This window comes from Chrysemys picta, chromosome 6, assembly GCF_011386835.1.
Source record: "Chrysemys picta bellii isolate R12L10 chromosome 6, ASM1138683v2, whole genome shotgun sequence".
NCBI lineage: Eukaryota > Metazoa > Chordata > Testudines > Emydidae > Chrysemys > Chrysemys picta.
Window position 1 is genome coordinate 81,788,572 of NC_088796.1, and position 13,391 is coordinate 81,801,962.

The following is a 13,391-nucleotide window of genomic DNA, read 5'->3' on the forward strand; positions in this document are numbered from 1 at the left end:
GTGTCAGTGAGCAAACAGAAAAATTCTCTCTTGAATTTTTCTTCCGAGCTTCCCATCACCTCATCTCTGCCCTCAGAACCAAACTGTCTCTTCTTCCGCTGAATACGAATTTCCTTGAAGACAGGCTCAACTCCTAAGATTTCTGCCATTTCTTTGGCAGCAGTGATGGCATCTTCAAATCCGACAGCAAAGACTATGTTCTGCAGTCTTACAAAACCATCAAACGTTACATGTTAAGCATGGCAAAAGAAGTGACAGTATTAAGATAGGGGTTCGATATTTAATAAGACGTCAAAGATATCTATGTCCTTTATTAGTAGCTACTTACACTCTTCAAGTCTTAAAACACAAGTACGCTTTCACAATTACACAATAAAGTAAGGTTCACAATATTGCAGCTGGGCTCTCACTTCACTTCACTTTGTTCTTATATCTCACTGACTGACTGGCAAGGCCTTGTCCTTATATAACCTCAAGCGCGTAGCTGACAACATTCTAGGAGATTCAAGGAAAATGCAGTTCTCAAAAAGTCCGGAAGGTTCCATGAGATTCTACAAACATCCAAAACATTCTAGGAGGTTAGTGAAAAATGAATCCATATACGGAATGCTTGAAACTAGGGCTGTTGATTAATCACAGTTAATTCACGCGATTTAACTCAAAAAAATTAATTGCGATAATCAGTTTTAATTGCACTGTTAATAGAATACCAATTTAAATTTATTAAATATTTATGGATGTTTTTCTACATTTTCAAATACATTGATATCAATTACAACTCAAACTACAAAGTGTATACTGCTCACTTTATATTATTTTTATTACAAATATTTGCACTGTAAAAATGATAAAAGAAATAGTATTTTTCAGTTCACCTCATAAAAGTACTGTAGTGCAATCTCCTTAGCATGAAAATGCAACTTACAAATGTAGATTTTTGTTTTGTTATATAACTGCACTCAAAAGCAAAACAGTGCAAAACTTTAGAGCCTATAAGTCCACTCAGTCCAACTTCTTGTTCACCCAATCACGAAGACAAACAAGTTTGTTTACATTTATGGGAGATAATGCTGCCCACTTCTTGTTTACAATGTCACGAGAAAGTGAGAAGAGGCGTTCGTATGGGACTTTTATAGCCGGCATTGCAAGGTATTTATGTGCCAAATATGCTAAACATTCGTATGCTCCTTCATGGTTCGGCCACCATTCCAGAGGACATGCTTCCATGGTGATGACACTCATTTAAAAAAATAATGCATTCATTAAATTTGTGACTGAACTCCTTGGGGGAGAATAGTATGTCTCCGGCTCTATTTTACCTGCATTCTGTCATATATTTCATGTTATAATAGTCTCAGGTGATGACTCAGCACATGTTTGTCTTAAGAACACTTTCGCTGCAGATTTGACAAAACGGAAAGAAGGTACCAATGTGAGATTTCTAATGATAGCTACAGCTCTCAACCCAAGGTTAAGAATCTGAAGTGCCTTCCAAAATCTGAGAGGGATGAGGTGTGGAACATGCTTTCAGAAGCAACATCCCAATGCGGACACTAGAGAACCCGAACCCCCCAAAAAGAAAATCCAACCTTTTGCTGGTTGCATCTGACTCAGAGGATGAAAATGAACATGCATTGGTTCTCACTGCTTTGGATTGTTATCGAGCAGAACCCATCATCAGCATGGATGCATGTCCTCTGGAATGATGGTTGAAGCATGAAGGGTACATATGAATCTTTAGTGCTTCTGGCATGTAAATATCTTGTGATGCTGGCTACAACAGTGCCATGCAAATGCCTGTTCTCACAATGTCTTTCAGGTGACATTGTGAGTAAGAAGCAGGCAGCATTATCTCCTGCAATGTAAACAAACTTGTTTGTCTGAGTGATTTGCTGAACAAGAAATAGGACTGAGTGGACTTGTAGGCTCTAGAGTTCTTTACGTTGTTTTATTTTTGAATGCTGTTATTTTTGTACATAATTCTACATCTGTAAGTTCAACTTTGACGAGAAAGAGATTGCACTACAGTACTTGTATTAGGTGAATTGAAAAATACTATTTTGTTTTTTACAGTGCAAATAAATATAAAGTGAGCACTGTACACTTTGTATTCTGTGTTGTAATTGAAATTAATATATTTGAAATTGCAGAAAACATCCAAAATATTTAATCACACTGTTAAACACTAATAAAATACCATTTATTTAATCACAATTTTTTAAATTGTGTGATTAATCGCGATTAATTTTTTTAATTGCTGACAGCCCTACTTGAAATGTTACTTCAAATATTCTATTTTCCCTTTTGTTGCTAACAACAAAAACAGCACCCCAGGCAGTCACCTGGGTGACCTACCCATAAATCCAGCCCTGTCTGGGAGTTATAGTATCCAAACTGTTGGATGCTTATGCAAACAGAACTTTCCCCCCTTTAAACGCTCTCCCAAACTTATTTCTCTGCAGATTGTTATTCAAGGTTCCCCTGTGCTATTGACTGCATATCCTTCCCCACTAAATGGTAGCTCATGTTCCAGCATCTAACCCTCTCATGCCGCTATCCTCTTACTGTGAGGCTACTGCTCAATACTGCTGGTCTCTGTCTTCACACCCACATTACCCTCTATATTTTCTTTAAAAAGAAAGGAGGTATGATGCATTCTTCGAGAAGAGATTGAGTTGGTGAATATAACATTGTGTCTAGAGTAGGGTGACCAGACAGCGAATGTGAAAAAGCGGGACAGGGGGTGGGGGGTGATAGGAGCCTATATAAGAAAAAGACCCAAAAATCTGGACTGTCCCTATAAAATCGGGACATCTGGTCACTCTAGTCTAGAGCATTATTCATCCTTCAGTTAATGGTGTAATGGAAAGAAGGCTCTACCTTTATTGAGAGAAACTGAGATTTGATCTGCTCACAACAATATGACTTGGTGACATTCATTATTTTGTTTTTTTACATATATAGGATCTGCATACTTTTTAATCAGATGAAATCTACATGTTGTCCTTCTAGACTACATTACTAATAATTTAAAAGAGGCTTAGAGGTGATGGTATCTCTTTCATGGTCACAGCCTAAGCTGTAATTTTATTTAAAAAAAAAATCAAAGGAGTGTGCGGTAGCCAAACAGATGGAAATCTGCTGTTAACTGGAGATGATTATTGATGATCAGCTTCTTCAGATGTGCAAGTCATGCTTGTGAAATGCTTGCTACCGTGAATGTCATCTCAGTGTGTACACTTAATAAAACCCAGGCAGTTCACTTTTTGACACCTGCCATCACAGCTGTATCCATTGCCAGCCTTGCATTCTGCTTCAGGAGATCTTGGCTGTATGTGTATTAGGAGGTTAATAAACGCATTCATATTAAACAGAAAAATTCTTAGGCTGTAATTATTTTTCTATTATAAACCACACTTCTTCCCACTCCCCTTCATCTAACAAAATTTTAAGGGGAGAGTTTTCTACTGTTTTGTCTGCGAGGGCTACCATGGTGAGCCACATTTATTCTGGCTGCTTTTTAAAACCTGCATAAAGTGTTTTGTCCAGTGAGGAGCCGTGGAATTTGTTCCCTGCTGTCCTTGTGGTGGTGCTCTGCTTGGTCTCTGCCTATATCTGTGAGGTACCAATTCAGCAAAGCATGAGTCCCATGGAATTACTCATCTGCTTCAGCGCTTTGACTCAAGACCCAATTTCCTGATCTTCCATCATACTGTGCCTTCTTAACTTTGCATAAACCTTCACAGAAGAAAGCACTTTTCATGCACCGCTGCTCGACAATTTGTGGAATCTGCAGTTGGAAGACATTGGTGGCCCCAGTCAGCTAGTAAGCTGTTGGGGAAAGGGGTTGTTTTTTATTATATGTCTCTACAACACATAGCACAGAAAGGCCTTGATCATACCTTAGGGCCTCTAGATGGTACAGTAATATAAAAAACACCAATATTCCTTGTACATCCTGAGTCTCCAGTGACATCAATGAAGTGCACAAGGAGTGGGCCCATATGAGCCCTATTCCTTCATCCCCTCTAGAAACAATGCTTCATTGATACTAAATGCTATTTTTAATGTTCCTATGTGTTTACTACATCCTGTTGTCATGGAACACCCACTTGGAGGGTTTAGTCTGTGAATGAATTGTTTAGTTTTGGGTTTTTTGGGTTTTTTTTTATCATATGTAAGGTTGGAATTTGTTTCACTAGAGGACCAGAAACAGGCTTCAAAGTGGCCTTTCTAATTTAGCTGGGTCAAGTTAATACTTTGCATAACTCCATTTATTTTAATACAGTTTCCATGAGGGATGAATTTGGCCTACTATATTTACAAGGACTGGTTATTGCACACCAAAATGTGACACCACAGACAGTCCACGTAGGAGAAGCATTACGGGTCTGAAACTGTGAGATGCTCTGAACCTCCTCCAAGGTGCTGAGTGCCAGGGGGCAGTGATCGCCAGCCGGTGTAAATTTTCATAGCTCCCTTGACTTCAATCATGTTATAGGCTTGAGCCTTATCATCTGTTATGCCCTCAAAGCATTGGACTGGGCTCAATGCTACAAACCTTCACTGCAATTGTGTGTATCAGAGTGGAACTGTGAATAAGGCAATTCAGCTTCTAGTACTGGCAGTTCCTTACACTTCCTTTACAAAAGGGGAAAAAATACTGACAATTGAAAACTAAAAATAAAGACTGACCAACTATTACAGGAAGAGCTGAGTCCTAGTACTTCCCTGTCTGAGATAAAACTTTCCAAAATATTTGCAGTAGAAAATACAATTTATCCTAAAACCTTCAGTTCAGTTTGCTGTGAAATACCTTGATCATTACTGTTAAATAACTGATCACAAATATAATTAAACTCAAAGTACAACATGAATGCAATGATAAGGTTGGTATTTTGCAGACATGAAGGTCAGGAAATTCACAGTTCTGGTTACTCTAGCAGTCAAACTTAGCCCCGTGTGGTGTGTCAGCTTTAATGCTAAATTCTCTGTGTACAAGGTGCTGGGGAGACCGTTGTAACTCCTGAATTTTTCAGATTTCATATGTAAGACTATTCACATACATACGTATACACACAGAGTTTTCCTGGATTTTTGTTTTGTTTTTTGTTTTTAGGAAAAAAGGGGGAAGAAATAGTTTTGTCTAAATGGGTTGCTTCTTCTGTCTGCAAATTTTCCGTTTAGTCAGCACTGTTCATGTTCCAGTGCGTAGCTGAGAAAGAAGTAAAAACAGTATCCAGTTTTCAACACTGCATTCCTTTTTCTCATGAAGTATATACCTCTCCTTTGTCTCTAACTCCACTGAGGGTCCAATCCTGGACTCAGGCCACCGCCCAAGTAAACAGCCTGTGCAATGGAGAGCTCTGTAGACATCAGGGAGAGAGAGAATCCTCCCTCATAGGCTGCAGTGTGGTGGCAGAGCTGCTCTGTGGCACTGCTACTACAGACTTAATAGTCCCATAGCTGATGCCCCCTCCCCACCTCTTCTGAGGGGAGGGGTCAGTGGAGGAGGGTGGAAATTGATCTGCCTGCCACAGGACACCATTTAGATAATGAGAAACTTGGGGTGTGGCCTCCTTTTCCTGGGCTTCAGGACATTGCCTTCATGCTTTCCATGCAGCAGAATTGCACTGGTGGAGAAGAGCGGTCTCTGACCCATGTAGTACTTCTTTACAGATTGTGGCTTAAGAAGGGACAATCATCAAAAGGTCATTGCGCAATTTCCTTCCTATTCTCAGCATATATTTAAGATAAATTTTGTTCTATTTGGAACGCACCATGCAAGCTGTATGGCAGCTAGCTGAACCATGGTCTATGAAGTAGGGTGCATTTAGGGAGAAGAAGGGAGGAACTTGCTCTGTCTACATGCCTATCTGTCACTACACAATATGGCCTTTAGACAGTAACTTCCATTTGACATGACTTCAAAGGCTGTGTGTACATTAGGCGTCCTCCAGCAGTTTGGCCAAAATGTCACACTAAAACATCAGGGAAGATACCTTCTATGAGAGCATAGTAGTCAGAGATGAAAAAGAGAGAATATTTACACAGCTGGAAGTGGTCCCTGAAGGAGTTTCCCTGTATGGGCAAGAATGTACCTGGGTTTTGGTCACTACTGTTTGATTATGCAAGTGGGTTCCTCCTTAAGAAATATTCCCTGAATGTAGATCTTGATCTTGGAAATGCGAACAGACAAGTGGTTTCTTACCAAAATCAGTAGACTATAAGCCTGTGGGAGGCTCCTGTCAAACAAATAATGCATATGAACCAGTCATGTCAGTGCTCTGAAAAACAGAAATGGCTTTTGACCAAAGAAAACAGAGCCATGAAACAAAAACAAAATGCAAAACACATGAGAACATGAATGAGGATGAGGACATCAAAATTCACAGAAGGAAGAGTACAGAAAGCAAGCTGAAGAGAGATTAAGGAGAGATCTCACTAGTGAAAGAGAGAAAAAAAATTACTGTGTTCCAAATGGTTCTTTAAACACTATTTTAACTATTAAATATATAAAAGTTGCTTAAACTAATGGCTACAATCTATAATGTAGCTAAAAGTTTAAGGTGTACTGAGTATCTGTGGAGCAAGGAGATACAAAAGATAAAAGTGAAGAGAGCAGGTAGTTATGGCTATGGCCTGCATTTGGCTGCAATTCTGTTGCACTGAATATATTCAGCATTAAGAAGAGAAAGGATAGTCAGGCCAGGCAGGGTATTAGCTTAGAATTTTGGAGAACTGGGTTCAATTCCCTGTTCTGCCCCAGGAACTCTCTGTGACCTTGAGCTAGTCACTTAGGGCTAAATCCACAAAAAGGGCTTAAACTTATCATTGCAACACCTAACTTTTTGGCACCTTGCTGCCCATTGGAGTCCACAGCCTTTGGGCAGGAGCTTAGGCTCCCTATATGATGCATGGGGAGAGTTAGGTGCCTAAGAAGGGGATTCACAAAAGCCAGCATGCTGAGCCAGGAGTTGCCTAAGCTATCTACCAAGGAGGGAATTAGGTGTTGCATGGAAGGCGAGATTCTCAGCCAAGAGCCCTCTCCTGAAGTTAGGTACCTAAGGCAGGTCAGCCCTTTCTCACGTAGAATGGGAGAGGAAGAGACGGTAGTTGAATCCAGGTTTCCTATCTCCCATGAATGCCCTAGCCACTGGGCTATGGAGTATTTTGGGGCAGACTTTCTCAGTCTCTTCTGTTGAAAATGTTCCACTGTGTATAAAATAATTAAATAGTCCAAAGAGGGTCAGATTGGCTCTATAGCCCAGTGGTTAGACATCCTCCCAGGAAGTGAGAGAATCAGGTTTCAATCCCTGCAGAACTGTAAAGTGTAGAATATGCAGAGTCCATTTGCTGGATGAGTGATTGCTAAGTAACTCAGGCTACCTGAGTGTCTGCCCACCCACCTGTTGGCTGACAACAACTGGAAATACAGAATTGGTTCCAGCACACAGGTCTCCTGAAAGAAGAGGAAGTCAAATACATAAACAGTATTTTCACCTAAGATGACAGTCACACAGGGCCTACTGGCTCACAAGGTTCTAATCTCATTCAGCTGGTAGGCAAACCTTCTGTATGCAAGGTTATTATGACTAAGGGCAGTTTTTTCCACAGGAACAAGTGCATCTTACTTCTCTATTGTGTTTGTGCTGGCTCTCTTCCTCTGCCTTCTAACTGGTGGCACAACATTTTCTCCCAGCACCTCCTCCAGAAGCATGAGTCTGCTTCTCCAATACAGGCTGCAATGATTTTCCTTCCTTATTTCTAATCTGCTGCCTTCAATATGTAGGTGATATTCCTCTGAAATGCTGTTGCATCCAACTTGGCTAGTGTAGTTGTTCTTTTCCCAGGGATTGGCTGAGGTTGGAGACTGGATCGGAGCTAACAGGCTGAGACTGAGGTAATGTTGGCTTGTCAGGGGAAAACAACCGGAGGATGTGGCAACAGTTATAGTAGCTCCCTCAACAGAGGAAATTTGCTTGCCTTTTGTTTCTCAGTCTGGAGGTCCCAAAGAATCTTCAGATAATGTACCATTATTATTCGAGTGAAACTGCTGCAATTGTAGTCTGCAAAAGAGACACCCTGGGGAAACAAATGGCATTAAAAGCATCAGCTCCTCAAGGCATGTGCCTTTCCCAAGCACAATTAGCCTGAAGGTCTGCACATCAGCTAAAATTGAATATGAAGATAAGGTTCCCGTCTTCCTAGGAGGAACAGATTTTTCAGGTGTGCTCTCAGCTATAAACAGGAAATGCACCACAAAATTAGGAGGAGGGCAGAGAATCATTCCAAAAAGAGTGTGAAAAGTCTTATTCTCTCTTTTGCTGTAGTACTAGTCTCATGGACTCAAAGAAATTAGAACTGTAAAAGGCTTTATCTAATCCTCCTTCCTGCTGGTGAAGGAATATTCACTGCAGTCCATTTTCTGGTGCTTTATGAGATCTAGCTTTAAACATCGCAAGCAAGTGGCTGCCTCCATTTTTCAGGGGGATAGGGGAATATTCCACAGTCTAAAGGAACTCTCTGAGCAGGCTCCCATTCATTTCAGTTGGACGTGAATCAGGCCCCAGGTGTTTTTCTTGACATTCAGCCTATATATTCCTGGTTTAAAATTCATCCTATCAGTCCCAGTTAGATCCTCTTGAACCATCCTAATATTCCCTTTCATCCTTTGGGTTTACACCCTCTGAATGTTGATAGATATATTGAGCCATTTCATGGAGCAGTGCTAGTTTATGCCAGCTTTGTTTGCTTAGGCTGGCAATTGGATATTTGGATGGCTTAGCCACTTGGCTAAGCTTAGATTATTCCTCACTTCACATTTCAACCAGTGTCATTTAAAAAAAAATATGTTATGTTATTTATTTTAAGATTTCAGTTGGTTGCTTGCACCTCTGTTTTTTAGCTATTAGGAAAGTCCCATCATAAACTAGTTCTCTAAGGGTATGTCTACACTACGAAAGTATTTCAATTGTACTTAAATTGAATATGTGGAATCGATATTACAAAGTTGAACGTGTGTATCCACACTAAGGACAGTAATTCGACTGTGTGAGTTCACACTAATGGGGCAAGCGTCGACATTGGAAGCGGTGCACTGTGGGCAGCTATCCCACAGTTCCCGCAGTCCCCGCTGCCCATTGGAATTCTGGGTCGAGCCCCCAGTGCCTGCTGGGGAAAAAAATATGTCGAGGGTGGTTTTGGGTAACTGTCGTCATCTAACCGTCACTCCCCCCCTCCCTCCCTGAAAGCGCCGGCGGGCAATCAGTTCGCGCACCTTTCTGGTGAGTGACAGCGTGGACGCCACAGCGCTGCGAGCATGGAGCCCGCTGCGACCATCGCTGCAGTTATGGCCATTGTCAACACCTCGCAGCTTATCATCCACCTTTTCCAGAGGCAGATGCTGAGAAATCGGGAGAGGAGGCAACGGCAGCTCGGTGAGGACATGAAGTCTGAGAGTGGCACAGACTTCTCGCAAAACACGGGACCCCGTGCCGTCAACATCATGGTGGCAATGGGTCATGTTGATGCTGTGGAACGGCGATTCTGGGCCCGGGAAACAAGCACGGACTGGTGGGACCGCATAGTGCTGCAGGTCTGGGATGAATCACAGAGATAGACTGCAGCGGGGCTCTGTCCTCCTGCCTCCGGTCCTGTAGAACATCCACAAGGCGCCGGAGCGTGTCCGTTTGCTCTCTCATTAGTCCAAGTAGCGTTTGAGTCACCTGCTGGTCTTCCTGCCGCCACCTCTCCTCCCGTTCGCTGTGTGCTCGCTGGTATTGCGACATGTTCTCCCTCCACTGAGTCTGCTGTGTCACCTCGGCTCGGGAGCAGCCCATAAGTTCTGAGAACATGTCTTCCCATGTCCTTTTCTTTCTCCGCCTAATCTGCGCCAGCCTCTGCGAGGGGGATGCCATGGTAGGTTGGGAGACATTCACAGCTGTGGGATGGGAAAAAGGGAGTGAATTCCTCACAAAGATATTTTTTTGTGAACAATGAACATAGTCTTTCTCTGTGAACAAGACCATGCACAGCACCTATCACATGCGCACTCAGGACAAGGTCGAATTTTCGGCCTTCTCATTCAGTGCCTGGGATCTTGCAGTGAAGATCAGACAAGCGGGGCAGGACAGCAGAATTCGGGTAGCAGGCTGACATGGTAAGCCATAGACTTTAGGCTGCTTAAAATTTAAATTATAGCTGTGCCCTCCTTTCACGTTCAAAGCAATGCTCCTATCGTTGGCCAGTTCCTGCTGCCAGCAATCCGGCAAGCGTGAACTCTGCCCCTTTCCCACCCCCTCATGGCTGTCCCCGGGAAAGATCCCTGTATGCTGCCCCTCTCCCACCTCCTGAGAGTTCTGTAAAGGAACAGGCAAGCAGTCCCAATAGTAACATTCCCCTAATTCTAAGCAGGTCACCATGAGCGACATCACTCTGCTGAGAATTTCTGAGACCGAGAAAGAACGCATGCGTGAAAGCCAGGGCCGTATGCCGCCATGCTCTGCAAGGCAATGATCCCAGAGTACTTGATGATAGCCTGGCGAGGAAAAGTTTCCTACTACGGAGGACACAATAAGGCTGCTCTCCCCAGGAACCTCATGCAAAGGCTTTCCAATTACCTCCAGGAGAGCTTCGTCGAGATGTCCAATGAGGATTTCAGCTCTATCCCCGGACATATAGACCTTCTTTTGCAGTAGTTGCACTGCCAAGGACTAAAACGATAAGCGCCTAGGGCAAACAAATCATGAAAAAGCCATTGATAATATTCCTGTTCTGTTCAAAATAAATGTTGACATGTTTAAAACACTTACCGACTGATCCTTCCCCTGATTCTGGGTCCGGTTTAACGCCTGGGGACGGTTGGTAGGGGATCTCTGTGAGGGTGATGAAGAGATCCTGGCTGTCGGGGAAATCAGCGTTGTAAGCGCTGTCGACTGCCTCGTCCTCATCCTCACCTTCCTCATCTTCCCCGTCCGCTAACATCTCCGAGTAAGCGGCCATCGACAATATCCCATCCTCAGAGTCCACGGTCAGTGGTGGCGGCCGCACCTAGAATGGAATGCAGTGCCTCGTAGAAACGGCATGTATGGGGCTGGGATCCGGAACGTCCGTTTGACTCTTTGGTCTTCTGGTACGCTTGTCTCAGCTCCTTGATTTTCACGCGTCACTGCGTTGCATCCCAGCTGTACCCTCTCTCTGTCATGGCTTTGGAGATCTTCTCGTAGATCTTTGCATTCCGTCTTTTCAATCGCAGCTCCGAAAGCACAGACTCATCGCCCCACACAGCGATCAGATCCAAGACTTCCCGATCAGTCCATGCTGGGGCCCTCTTTCTATTCTGAGATTGCATGGTCACCTCTGCTGGAGAACTCTGCATCGTTGCCAGTGCTGCTGAGCTCGCCACGATGTCCAAACAGGAAATGAGATTCAAACTGCCCAGACAGGAAAAGGAATTCAAATTTTCCCGGGGCTTTTCCTGGGTGGCTGGTCAGAGCATCCGAGCTCGGACTGCTGTCCAGAGCGTCAACAGAGTGGTGCACTGTGGGATAGCTCCCGGAGCTATTAGCGTCGAATTCCATCCACACCTACCCTAATTCGACATGGCCATGTCGAATTTAGCGCTACTCCCCTCGTTGGGGAGGAGTACAGAAATCGAATTTAAGAGACCTCTATGTCGAACTAAATAGCTTCGTTGTGTGGACGGGTGCAGGGTTAATTCGATTTAACGCTGCTAAATTCGACATAACCTCCTAGTGTAGACCAGGCCTAAGTGATTGATAAAATAACAAAGAGGTTTTCCTGAAGATTTATTACTGATAAAATTTTCACCACAGAGTCAAAATGCTCTCAAAGTTTGGCTTTTTATGAATCACCAGAAATCTTTTTTATTTTTCTGAAATGGACCAAATGTTACTAGTGATTTAGATGGGATTTTTTTCCTGTTTTTTTCCAGTGGCAATTTATTTTTCTGCAATCCTTTCTTCCTTGACATGTAATAAAGGAGGTTGCGTTGTTAGAACAAAGTATTGAGACACACACTGATTTACTGTATATTCGCAACTCTGATTTATTGTATATTTGAACCATTGACTCATTGTATGACCTTGGACAGATGTCTCAATCAACCCAAGTAGAAAAATGGATTTAAAAAATTGAACTCTCTGAAAACCAGATGCTGCATCTGAACTGATTGTTATTGGATGCTTATATTATAAATCTAATGCCCTGTGCGTTCCCTTGTCTTTTTTTTTTACGCCCTAGTCTCTCATGTTTATTACCAACTAATGATATTACATATATATTTGTAATTTTTCTCTACTTGAAATGTTTGCAGCTTCAAAATGGTAAAGAAATAATTAGAAATGATAATGAAGGGAGCACCACTGCACACCCTTGGGTAGACTCTGAAGCTACCATGCTATTCTAGTGGAGGTGGAAGGGTGGCAAACTCCTGTGGTCTGTGCTGTGTGATTCAGCTTCTGATGTACATTCTGCGGATGTGATCTCTCTGAAAAAAATAGCACAATATCCTTTTGAACCCCAGCCCAGGTTTATTACACTTGTAATCAGTAAATCCCTGATCCTACAAAGACTTACACATGTGCTTAACTTTACACACTATGAAGTAGACTGAGTTCAATGGGATAACTCACAAGGACTGGGCTCAAGGAAGGTGAACTTATTTAAGAAGTGAGCTTATTTAAGAACAAGAAGGAAGCAGATGCTACACAGATGTACTCAACATACTTGACTTTGTTTCTAGAAAGTGAATCAGGTCAGATGAAGAGCAAAGCAAATCAGAGTTGAAAGGGGCAGAAGCACCTTGTAGAAGTGAGGATCCTGCAGCAGCCTCTACACAGAGCTATGCAGTCAGAGCTCTATAGGTCTGAGTGGTATAGGATTGGGGATCAGTTGCTCCCTGTAGCATACTTCCTGGGGAATCCAAGGTTTTTTCACTCCAAGCCAAATGTATTGGGATTAGGGGTGTAAGTGGGGCAGGGGGGACCCGTTGCAGAATGACTCCTAACTACCTGTGGAAAAGTACTGGGAACAGATCCTCCCATAAATGTTTTTGAATATAGGATCAGAATTTGTCTTCTCTGTGCAGGAGATGTGGGCGGAGCACAGCAGCAACCTCTACTCTTCCTAGGCGAAGGAGCTCTCCCCTCTGAACATGCAGTGGCAACTCTGCAATGCAAACCTTGTGAAGTTTCTTAAGTGCCCTTCCCTCCTCCCAGGGATTTTACTTGGGCTTAGGATAGTGGTGTTAGTCCCCAATTAAATTATCCTATTTCAGTTTCTCCTGCCTCTTAATGATTGTAAAGTATTAAACTATGTAAATATTTTTATGGAAAGTATTCATAACAATGTACATCCTACACTGAGCA